This window comes from Pipistrellus kuhlii, unplaced genomic scaffold (genome assembly GCF_014108245.1).
Source record: "Pipistrellus kuhlii isolate mPipKuh1 unplaced genomic scaffold, mPipKuh1.p scaffold_m20_p_16, whole genome shotgun sequence".
Lineage (NCBI taxonomy): Eukaryota > Metazoa > Chordata > Mammalia > Chiroptera > Vespertilionidae > Pipistrellus > Pipistrellus kuhlii.
In genome coordinates this window covers 4,751,438-4,763,214 of record NW_023425471.1, presented here as the reverse complement: position 1 = coordinate 4,763,214, position 11,777 = coordinate 4,751,438, and the positions used below count along the sequence as shown (strand labels likewise).

The window sequence follows — 11,777 nt, the reverse complement described above, 5'->3', positions numbered from 1 at the left end:
AAACCTTTATTGATCTTTCATCCACGAACTTGCCCTATTATAATTGCCTAGCTGTGTCTTTAGTTGTATTCCGGCTACATCCTGGTAACTGAGCCCTCACATGCGGGGGCCTGATGTGGCAGGGATCTCCCTTTTCAGCATCTCGCACAGAAAAAGAGATGAACGAACCGGTTCTAAGTAGAGGCGGCCAGGGATTGAGAAATATTAGAAATAAAGCGAGAAGACACAGAGATAGATTTCAAGCTGGGAGCTGGGAGGGCCGCTGACCTCCTCTGCTGGAGAGACAGACTGACGACCTCCTGAGCCAGGCAGCACATCTATTTATACTCCAATCCAGCAAGGGGTTTCACAGAAAAACAAGAAGCCTGGGAGGGCCCAGGTCCCACCCACTCCTTCCTCCTGGACAAACACAAGCCAGGAACTCAGAACATCTCCGCACTCCCAGGGTGGGAGTGCAACTGACATGACTCCGCCAATATTCGGCCCAGTCAGCAACAATCTAAAGAATATACAAGTGTCTTCCCATTTGGCCCTCTACACTCACATACCTGATCAGAACAGTTATGAAATCCATAGAGGAAGTCTGTGGTTATTGAAGTGGTTGAAGACATTCACAGACAAGACATCTCCATAGGTATCATTAGTTACTCACAGCTCATTTAAAACCCAAGAGCTTGGCCAGGCCTGTGTGGCTCAGTGATTAAACATTGATCCATGAACCAGGAGTTCACTGTTGGATTCTTAGTTAGGGTACCTGCTTGGATTGTGGGCTCATTCCCAGTAGCAGGCGTGCAGCGGGCAGCCAACCAATGATTTTTCTCTCATCATTGATGTTCTATCTCTCTCCATCTCCTTTCCTCTCTGAAATCAATAAAAACATATTTTTAAAAATAAATAATTAAAACCCAAGAGCTTGATTGAAAAAAGTAGGAACTGGTCATTTTCTGCTGATGTTCATTATTTTCAGTTCTTAAACTTGCACTGTGTGCCTTCCTGCCCTTAAATTGATTGGGCATTTCTTAATTTAACTCTTCTTTTTCATAAGAGGAAATTTAGTATTAAGAGATGATATTAACAGGGCTGATTTCTCTGTTAGGGGCAGTAGGCACAGTGCCTGGGGCCCATGGAAATGTTTTAATTTCATTTAAAATCAGAAGAAAAAGTGACCTTTTAGGTTGAAGAAAATGTTTTAGTAAATAATATTAATATATTTATCTTTATAATGCAATTGAAAAAAAAATGTAATTTTTACTTTTTGTTTTGGAGGAAGGGGTCCACAAAGGCCAAGTGTCCACAAAAGTCATAGTGAGGCCCTGCTTTCTACTACATTATGCTCATAACAGAAGGCTAGAATAGAACCTTTTAAACACAAGTTCAGGTTCCCATCCTAATTATAAACTTGCCAGGCTGCTCTCTGTATTTCTGTTTGGCCATCCCACTTTTGCAAGAGGTTAAATCATGGTTACTACTCACAATGTTGGGACAGCTCTCTGCTCTGATTAAAATCATTTAATTAAAGTCATTAATCTGCCATTCGCTCTCAAAAATCTCCATCCTGTTTTGATGAATAGAAAAATAATCTTTATGGATTAATTAAACCAATGTAGTTGCTTCTTTTGCACAATTAAAACATTTATAGTATTTGGTTTTCTATTTTGTTTTAAGATGATCAATAGTAGTAATGATATTTATTTATATACTGATTAGGAACCATATATTCATCATCTCTGTGACTCCAGTTCTTAGCTCAGTGTCTGGCAAATACTAGGTGCTTAATAAATGTTAGCTTAATAAATGAATCGCCTCTCAAGTAATTATGTGGAAATGAAATTATGTCCGTGGACTAATGTTGTCTTTAATAATCTCACACCTTGTGAGAAGGATCTTCTACATGTATCACAAATGGCATTTTAGAGTGTGATCGCTGGGCCCTTCCCACTTCTCCCACCTTCCTCAGCCAGACACTTCCTCCCTCCTGTGCTCTGTTTTCTCTCCTCTCCATCCTGGGGTCTGGAATGATCCCTAGCCTGTTGGGAGGTGGCAGGGTCAGTGCTCCACCATCTTTCCCTGGTGTCCCACCCCCCCACTCCCAACCCGCGCCCTGAACCTCTTCATGCTACCAATCCAAGCCACCTAGAGCCACGCCCTCCCCATGGGCTAGATCACCTGTCCCTCCTTGGCCACAGCCTCTTTGGGTACCCTTTTGCCCCCCTCCTACTGCCCCTCCTCAGCCACCTCCCCCAAACCCTCCCCTTCCCCGCCTCCTCCCACCCCTTGGTGTATATAGTAAAGCCCGGGGCGCTGCACGCAGTCACACACTCGCCCGGACAGAGGCGCACACACAGTCACGCACAATTGGCAGCGGTGGCAGCGACAGCAGCTCGGTGACAGCAGCGACGGGGGCTCCCACCGCTACGCACCCCCTTCAGGAGGCGGGCAGCGAGGCCAGACCCGAGAGTTCCCGCACCCGGGACCACCCCGCGCTTCCTGGAGGCGGCGGCCGCAGTAACAAGGTAGCGGCGGCGGCGCCCCCATGCGGGCTGGGGTCCCCCCTCGCCCTCCCATTGCAGACCTGCCTTGGGAAGCAGGGGGCGCGCCTGGCCAGGAGCGCCTGGCGGGGCCCCGCGCCTGGGGAGGGGCCTGCCCGCCGGGGCAGGATGGCACCCTGAAGCCCGGGCCAGCAGGAAGAAGGGCCGGGCGGGGGGAGGAGGGCGGAGGGCGGAGGAGAGGACCCTGGCCAGGCCGCTATCGGTGCGGTGCATCTGGGCTCGGCTCCTGTCCCGGGCGCCCGCACTTGCCAGCAGGACCAGAGAGAGGGTGCAGGCCAGCGAGGAGGGAGCCCCCCCGAAGTGGGTTTCAGGCTGCCACCAGGCTGGCACCGGGCGCAGAGGGTGGCGCACCGTGAACTCCGCACCCGGGCGGGCACCGCACCGGGGTGCCTCTGGCTCCGTTGCTCTGCCCCAGCCCGAAAACCAGCGCCTCCCAGGCCCTTGGAAAGATGGATTCTGTTGACGTATCTGGCGGCCCTGGCGAGCCGGGTGGAAAGTTGGGTTTTGCCAGATCGCGCTGGGCTTGCCTTTGTGACGCTTGGCCAGCCCCGCATCCTCCCGGAGCCTGGTGAGTGTGCAGAGGCGCCCCGGAGCCCTCTGGTCCCCACAGTGCTCAGATTCGGGTGGCCCGCACTGGCTCAGGCGTTCTGCCATGTTAGGCATTGGGCAGCGTTCCTGCTGCATTTTTTGCATGCGTTTCCGTGGTGCCTTCGCTGCGGAGGGAGTTGTTGCCTCTTGCCGCGTTGGCTTTTTCAGGGTCACGTTTGCGCGCTGTGTGTTTGCTTGTTTGCTGTTGCAAGCCCGACTATTGTTCCGGATAAGCTCTGCCTGGGTGGGGAAATGGCATCCCACCACGGGTGCCGGCGAGGGGTAGAAATGTTGCCAAACAGCTGCTGCTTTGTGTTTCACTATCATCGAAAGTCCCAGGAGTGGGTTTGGGGCACGAAGGATGGATGGAGAGAGGGATGGGGCGTGGAGAAAGAAGGTGGCTTTGGAGGAGCGAATTGTCACCCACCTCATGGCATGCAGTCAGCCTCCTCTTCCGCCTGCCAAACTTTTATGAATATTCCTTTTGTGGCGCGGGGGGAAGCTTAATGAATTCAGCCCAGTTTTCCAGGGAGAGGCGACCGGGCTTTAACAATGGTTTGAGAACTTAATCAATGAGAAAGGCAGGGGGAGGTGGGGGTGGCGCTGACACCATATCATGGATGTGGCTGCTTCTTGCGGAGTCAGGTGGGAGAGAGGTAGGCAGGGCAGGGCGCAGCGACAGAGTGGCCGCGTCCTGGGAACTGCCCAAAGCTCCTACCTGTGCCCACAGGAGCCACCCTCCCTCGTGCCCCCACCCCACAATTTGCCCACAACTCAGCCAACTGGGCGTGAGCTGTGGCTTGCTGTGGTGCGCAGGCTCGCCCCCCTCATCTGGCGTTTTTAAGGATGTGTAAATATTTTGCTGAGGATAAGTGACATCAACAGAATGATATTCCGCAGAGCCCGGGTGTGCAGCGATGATAAATAGATATGGCCAAACAAAGTTTTGATAACCGCGGATTTCCATGGCTCGCTCTGTTTCATTAGGGTCTTTGTTTTTGTTGGTTTAGCATTCTCTCTCATCCTCTGGTGTGATCCCTTTATTTAGCTGATTCTTGGAAGCTTCTCTTTAGAACAGAAAGAAAAGCAGCCGGCAGGAAGAAAACAATTTTTAGCCTTGCATGCATAGGGCAAGGTTTGCTGTGCTTTTTTTCCCCAGAGAATCTTTCTCACCATTTTCTGGATGCCTCTCTTCCTCCTTTGGAGTCCTCAGAATCCTTTGCGGATTGACCAAGAGACTCGCCATAACTTTGAAAATGGGTAGCGATGTGCCTTTGTTGCGGTGGAGGGGTGGCTGCGTTGGAGGAAGATCTTGGGGAGGCTGGTGGGTGGGAGCCATGCACTAGAGCAGCATTATGCTCCCACCCAGTTTTGTTCTTAGCGTTTTATTTTCAAAGGGGAAAATGGGGAGGGGGAGCTGTGCCACCTTCAGAAGCTAGGGGTGGGTTGGAAGGCACAGATACATAAGCCTGGTGGCATCCCAATTCCTCTGCTCCTTAGAAGCCCAGAGAGGCCACCTACCTACTACCAGACACTCCCACTTCTCTCCCACTTCTCTCTCTCTCTCTCTCTCTCTCTCTCTCTCTCTCTCTCTCTCTCACACACACACACACACACACACACACACCATACTTCGAATTGGCACGTGTGTCTCATCCTGACAGGTGCCCACTAGAGACAACCACAAGGTGCCAGGCACGATGAGCCAATTCAGGCTGGCATTTATGATACTGGCTGCTTTGGTAGCAGCACCAATCAGCTATCCAGGGCTGGAGTCCTTTACAATGCAAAGAAACCCCAGACTTCCGGCATTGATGCTCAGCCCAGGAAAACCTGCGCCTCTCAGGATTAAAAGAAAGAACAGCTTTCCAGGTGATGCCAGTTGCCAATGTGAAAACTTGATTGATGAGCAGTTGGGTATCAACTGAAAAATAAAAAGGCTTGTAGCCAGAAAACAGTCTCTGAGACAGGGCCTCTGAAAGGAAAGGAAGGAAGGAAGGAAGGAAGGAAGGAAGGAAGGAAGGAAGGAAGGAAGGAAGGAAGGGAGGGAGGGAGGGAGGGAGGGAGGGGGGGGGGAGGGGAGAGAGAGAGAGAGAGAGAGAGAGAGAGAGAGAGAGAGAGAGAGAGAGAGAGAGAGAGAGAGAGAAAGAAAGAAAGAAAGAAAGAAAGAAAGAAAGAAAGAAAGAAAGAAAGAAAGAATAAAGGATGGGAGCTATGTGACCAGGTGCTGCTAGGAGTTCAATAGCACCTGGAAACAAATACAGCACTAGTTACAATGACCTGAAAACTGGATAAGACTAGCCTCCCCCAATCCATTGGACTCAGAATGGAGGTATTCTGAATGGGGGGGATATTCACATACAGTGTGCTGTGACTTCCAGTCAGAAAATACCAAGTCTCTGTTCTCTGGCTCCTTCTCTAATCTTAGATTTGGGGGAAAAGGGTAGTGGAGGAAATAAATTGGGAAAGTAATTGACATTTGTTGTTGCGCTGTCTGCCAAATACTTCATATGTGGGAATCCATGATGTGACAGAGGCGTTATTTTACAGATAAGGAGGTTCAGAGAAATTTCTCGTCAAATGTCTGATTCCAGACTTTAGTGGTTATGATTTAAATGGGCAACATGTACCTCTACCCTCCCCCAAATCTCTTATTTACTGTATTTATCCCAATGGCCAGACTCTGCAGCCCCTACCCATTCACAATATATGGTACCTAGGGGCAAGGGGAGCCTACCAAATACCCAGCTCAGTCACCCAGGGCATATGTGCCAAATAGAGATACCCCCAAATAGTCCCTAACTAATTAAGGTGGAAAGGCTGTGCCTTTTCATCTTAGAATACCCAATACCCAGCTGTTGCTTAATAAATGAGAGTTGAGTGAATAAATGATGGACCTGGTAGAGTGAATGGTGTTGGGGAGGGAGCTGCAATTCATTCTCAAGGGAAAACCAGCAGGGAGAAATCTTGAGCTATGAACAGGAACTCTGAGTTCCTGGTGTTATGTCCCGAGTAGTTATAAGCTGACAAGTCCACATGAGACAGGCATTCCCACCTTATGGATGAGGAAACTGAGACTGAAACTGAGGCCCATAGTGGGACCAGATGGTGAACAGGTATTTTTGACTTTTAACCATCTCATTAAATAAACTCAAAAAGGAGTTGGGGTCTTGCTATGTAAATGCATTGTCAAAGTTAGTCCCTTATCCCCATTCCAACCAGATGACAGTCTTAACACCCTATAAATTTTGAAGTCACTGGGAGAGCAGGGATTTGAATCCATATATGAAATGCTTTAGACTCTGCTGTCTCCATTATCAGAATCTGAGGGAGACCTCAGAGAATGAGGCTCTAGAGAGGAGGAAGAGAGCCTAATTGTACTCTCCCTTGCACAAAAGCCTGTGTGGGATTCTGAACTAAGCTTGATTTAGGAATTAGGGTGGCATCTTCACTGTGAAGTTGGCAGCTCTTGTCTTTGGAGAATGCCTCTGATTATCACTTCTCTCTCCTACCTAATTGTCTTCCCAGACACCCATCATTTCATTCTTTCCAGATTCAAGGTGCTTCCTTCATGGCTCACAATTTAAAAAAAAAAAAAATATGTATTTTTATTGATTTTAGAGAGGAAGGGAGAGGGTGAGATAGAAACATCAAGGATGAAATATAATCATGGATTGGCTGCCTCCTGCATGCCCCCCCTACAGGAGATTGAGCCTGCAACCCAGGAATCATGTGACCTCCTGGTTCATAAATTGATGCTCAACCACTGAGCCACTTGGCCTGGCTCACAATTTTTTATGAGCCCCTTGATTCTACTGCTCCCTTGTGAGGTTTTTTTTTTTTTTTGTTGTTGTTGTTGTTAGTCCTCTCCGAAGGATACTTTTTCCATTGATTTTTTTAAGAGAGAGTGGAAGAGTAGGAGAGAGAGGGAGAGAGAGAAAAACATCATTGTGTGAGAGAGATATCCGTTAGTTGCCTCCTGCACGCACCCACAAATGCCCCTACCAGGGCTGGGAACAAACCCACTATCCAGGAATGTGCCTTTGACCAGAATCAAACCCAAAACCCTTTGGCTGCAGGCTTATGCTCTAACCACTGAGCAATGCTGGCCAGGACAAGTCTCTTCTGTTCAAATGGCCACTGATAAGAGGTGATTTTGGTTTCCATATTAATACTTCTGTATTTCTCACATGACCCTACTTCTTATTCTAGCAATGAACTCACACACAAACACACATGCATGCTCAGACACAGACACACATAATTTGATCATATTTCTGTATCTGCTTCACCAAATTATATTGCAAACCCAGAATTGTTATTCTGTCCCATCCTCTGCCTTAAACAGATCAGAAGAGCTAAGATGGGGGCAGCTAAACCAGCAAATGCCTTGAATAATTACTATACTTACTATGCAAGCATGGGCCCTGGGCCTTTCTTAAAAGCCCACTTTAATCTTCACTTAGAGATAGGGCTGGGGCCTCCTAGACATCGAAATCCTGGCAGTTTCTATTTTTGTTGTAATTGTTTTCATTTTAAAGATTTTAAAAAATTTAGTTTTAGAGAGAGCAAGGGAAGGGGGAGAGAAATATCAACACAAAAGTGAAACATCGATCAGCTGCCTGTTGCATGCCCCCTACCAGGGATCGAGCTTGAAACCTAGGCATGTGCCCTGACCTGGAATCGAACCAGCAAACTTTTGGTGCATAGGACATGATGCCCAACCAACTGAGCCACACCAACAAGGGCTCTGCTGTAATTTTTAGCTCCAATAACTCTATAGTTCATCCTGCTCTCACCTGTCACTCTTCTTCCTACAGCTGGTTTGGTCTTTCAGCACAGCACTATTTAAACTTTCTGTGGTGATGGAAATGTTCTATGTCTGCACTGTCCCATACAGTAGCCACTAGTTAGATGTGGTTATTGAGCAGTTGAAAGGTGGCTGGTCCAAAGTAAGATGTGCTATAAGGATAATATATGTACAGGATTTCCACAATCTAGATATATATAAGCCTAAGTGACCATTCAACCATTTAACAAGGAGCTATGATGCACACTGACCACCAGGGGGCAGATGCTCAATGCACAGGCATGGAAACACGGAACAGACTGATGAATCTCAGAGGGAAGGTAGGAGGAGGGAGGGCAAGAAGAGATTAACCAAAGACCTTACATGCATACTAGAGGCCTGGTGCATTTGTGCACCAGTGGGGTCTCTTGGCCTGACCTGCAGGGATTGGCCAAAATTGGTTCTCCAACATCGCCCAAGGGGTCCCAGATTGTGAGAAGGCACAGGCCAGGCCAAGGGACCCCACTGATGCACAAATCTGTGCACAGGGCCTCTAATTTAGTATAAGAAAGCAATGCAGAGTAGCTTATTAATGACTAGAGGCCCAATGCATGAAATTCATGCAAGGGCCTTGGCCCCCTCCACTGCTGCTGCAGTGACCTCTGCCTCTGCCACAGCCCCCACCCACCTGCCACTTCTACTATGGCCCTTGCCCATCACCGCCACAGCCAGGGGCCTCTGCCCCCCCCCCCCCCCCCGTGCTTCAGACCCCACCCACTGCGACTTTGTCTGGAAGGAAGGAGGTCCAGAAGGACATCTGGTCTAATTAACATATTATGCTTTTGTTACAATAGGTTCTTATGTTGATTATATGGTGAAATGATAGTTTGGATATATCGTTTAAATAAGCCATAGTATTAAACTTAATGTCATTTGTTTATTTTAATTTTTTAAATACACCTGCTAGAAAATTTAAAATTACATATACACTGTCCAGATTATTATTCATTTGGAGATCATAATAATCTGGCCACTCAGTCTATATCCTATATAATAAAAGGCTAATATGCAAATTATCCCCTCAACCAGGAGTTTGACCAGCAGGCAGCTGGCCAACCGCCCGCCCATGTCCCTCCTCCTGGCCAGGCTGGCCAGACTCCGCTCCTACCCATGCACAAATTCATGCACTGGGCCTCATACACGCGTGCGCACGCGCATGTGCACACACACACACACACACACACACACTCAGTGGTCAGATTATTATGAGTTCAGAGATCATAATAATCTGGCCACTCAGTGTATATTTCTACTACATAGCACTGCTCAAGAGCAAACTAACTACCAAACTGTGCCTTCAGCCTCATGGTACCTCCAGATGTTTTAAGGGGCGCATAAACCCTCTCCATCTCCATGGCAGATGGGAGACATGGGGTTGATCCAGTAGCCACAATAGCCTGTCATCAAATGACAGGGTCCCCATCAAGCCTACCTATGAGCATGTTTGCTCAGTCAAGTTCTGTTAGGAGAGGAGGGAGAAAGGAGGGGGTGGGGGCAAGGCTGGCTGGAAGAAAAGTGGCCCCTTTCCTTCTCCCCAGCCTATGTCCTTGTCTGTTGGAGAGTTGTCTTCTGTTTGAGCAACTCATTTCCTTGACAACTGGTCTAGTAATATCCTTCCCAAGGATTTGTGCTTGGAGAATAGTGTCCCAAGTAGACACCTTAACACTGAGAGTGGGTTATTTGGGGCTGAGGCCAATCTTTTAAAAGAGAAAGGAGAAAGGGGGACACACATAGTCATCTCCTGACAGCTTGATGAAAACAAGAGCATGGAAATAAATACAGTTTCTGTGAGAGAGACAGAATACATGCAAGGAAGCCCAATTTCACATATTGTGGTGCTAAAGATGAGGAAATCTGACCAAGGGACAGTTCAGGGGGGATGGCAGTGGCACTATGGTCTTCCTGGGTATGGCCCAAGTAGACAAAAAGAGCTAGAAGAATGAACTTGGGGCTGTGGTGATTTATAGGTCAGGCGTCTGTGGCTCTGGCTCCTATGGGGGCTGCCCCCACAGAGGACCCTTGGCTGACCTTGAGATCCTCGGAAGGAGCCGGTTTTGTTTCCCATGGCAGACTGTTTACTGGAGCACAGGAAGAATCCGACATTCTGGCGAAAAATAATTCATTAACAGCCAGGGTATTACCAGTTTCCTGGAAAATCTCCTCCAGCTGCACTGTAGCAACTGTTCTTTTTCAGCAGCAGAATCAGGCCTCGCTGGCAGCCAAGACTGGGTGTGTTTGGGCGTTTTTGTTGTTGTTATTTTTGTCTTTGTGTATATGGCCACTTTGGCTGTATACTTCAGAGAAAGGAACAGTGGCATGGAAGGTTGAAATGGCATAGCTGTTAGCCATTCTTTCCTACATAGGTTAAGCCTGGAAGCTCTATGCTGATTCTAGGTACATACATTTTCCCTAACCAAAGCCCATCCCCATGCTGGGGGTAGTGCAGAGCCACACAGAATATTCTAAATAAATTTCAGGGAATCTCAACACCTGCTCTTAAGACTATCTGCAAACAGCTGGCTGAACGCCCCTCCCCCAAACAGACATTTCCCCCCTAAACAAACACACACACACACACACACACACACATACACACACACCAGGCAAAAAGTCTTGTCTTAGCTCTGTGGAATTCTTTGCTTACTATTAATTGGTACAGTGGGGCCAAGATATGTGATTCATCATCCCAGTTTTGAGGGCATTTGGAAAGCCAGGCAAGCATAACCAAGAGAATGGGCTGCATGTTTTGCTCACTACAGACTGATTGAATCTACAGTAAATAAAATAGAATGGTTCAGGAAGCGTTTTATGCTCTGGAAAAAATCTGCTTTAAAAATAAAGGTTTTTGTCTGCTTGTTTTTGTTTTAATGCTTTGTGCTCAGAAACGTGTATCCAACTAGCAAGAAATGGGAAAGAATGGCATTTCCTTGTGTGTTTTTTTTTTTCCTCTTTAAACTTTAATTGCAGGTTAAGTAAGATGCAGTGTATTGATTTTGGTTTTGTATGGAACATAACTAGATAATCATTTCATTTTATGCTATATTAATTTCCGTCCATTTAGACCTATGAAATATGTACCCTACCTATCCCCACCACCATCAGAGTATTTTCTTAATGTTCCTAGATTCAGACTGAAACCCTGTTTGCTTTATTCTGAAAGGAGTAAATATGTCCTTAATTGACATATATGTAAGCCATCCTTAGTTTTCAGAAACAATGGGGACTTCTGCCTTTGATAACGGTCACTGATAAGAATATTAAATGCCAAGCATACTGGACTTTAGCTAGAGCACATTTTTTTCTACCTTATTCTGTTGGCAGATCTTTATTGTGGTGTGTGCTGTCCTGTGCATTCATTATAGGATGTTTAAGAGCATCCCTGGGCTGTATCTACTGGATGCTAGTAGCATTACCCACCCCCCTAGTTGTGACAACCAGAAATGTCTCCAGACCTTAGCAAATGGCTCTTCTGGGACAAAATCATCCCCAGTTGAGAACCACTAATCTAGACAAAGATTTAATAAATAAGTTGTGTGTGTTTTTTTGAAAATTCAATTTGAAATAATAAAAGACAATTTCCCTCTCTGACTTTTATATACACAATTTATGGGGATGATTAATTAACATTTGGAAGTGGGTCATATGCCTGATTTAATTCTAAGGTTGGTAAAAGGACCTATTCTATCTGATATAGAGGGAATATGCTAATAGACCCTCACACTGTCACAAATATGGTGGCACCCAGAGCCAATAAGGAGGGAATATGCTAATTGACTGTCACACCCTCAAAG

General features: G+C 47.0%; 1 protein-coding gene across 3 annotated transcripts in view; it reads left to right on the top strand.

The window, feature by feature from the left end:
• Nucleotides 1–2,288: 2,288 nt before the first annotated feature.
• The window catches only part of RAI2 (retinoic acid induced 2), a 59,509-nt gene continuing 50,020 nt past the window's right edge, over nt 2,289–11,777 (top strand). The window contains exon 1 of one of the 3 annotated variants that reach the window (XM_045582295.1): nt 2,289–2,513. The gene's annotated coding sequence lies outside the window, so the exon portion shown is untranslated. Of the gene's footprint in view, nt 2,514–2,728; nt 3,118–11,777 lie in introns of those variants that run through there. The other 2 variants (XM_036439768.2, XM_036439767.2) reach the window with 2 other exon arrangements.